Source organism: Balaenoptera musculus, chromosome 10 (genome assembly GCF_009873245.2).
Source record: "Balaenoptera musculus isolate JJ_BM4_2016_0621 chromosome 10, mBalMus1.pri.v3, whole genome shotgun sequence".
In the NCBI taxonomy this organism is placed as follows: Eukaryota; Metazoa; Chordata; class Mammalia; order Artiodactyla; family Balaenopteridae; genus Balaenoptera; species Balaenoptera musculus.
Window position 1 is genome coordinate 79020163 of NC_045794.1, and position 484 is coordinate 79020646.

Here is a 484-nt window from a genome sequence, read left to right on the forward strand (position 1 = left end):
GCGGCCCGGTCGGGCGGCTACGTCAGCGGTGACGCCGCGACCGACCCCGCCTCCCTGCCCCACCGCCCTCCCCTCCCAAGCCTTCGGAGGGCCCAAGGGGGCGGGCCGCGCTGCGTGGCGACTGCGGACCCGTGGGTTGCCGTTCTGAGGGGGAAACCCGCGCCCGGGCTCCGACTGGGTGTCCGGGGATGGACGTCCCCCGGCGCCGCCTGTGGCTCTGCGCGGGCAGTAGAAGCTCCTCCGGGGCGGGCTTCGCACCTGTCGTAGCTGTCGGGGCCTGGGACGGGGCATCCAGTGTTTCCTCCCAGTCAGCGAGATGCACAATATCCCCGGGGCGTCCTTACTCCTTCATAGAATTTCTGCCACTCAGCGCCGAATTGGTTGACAGAAACGCGCGCCAACCTCGTTGTCGTCAGAATCTGCCCAAATTGGCGTAAAAAGTTTTCAAGAAAACGTTTCCTTCTCGAGGATGCACTCACGTGTG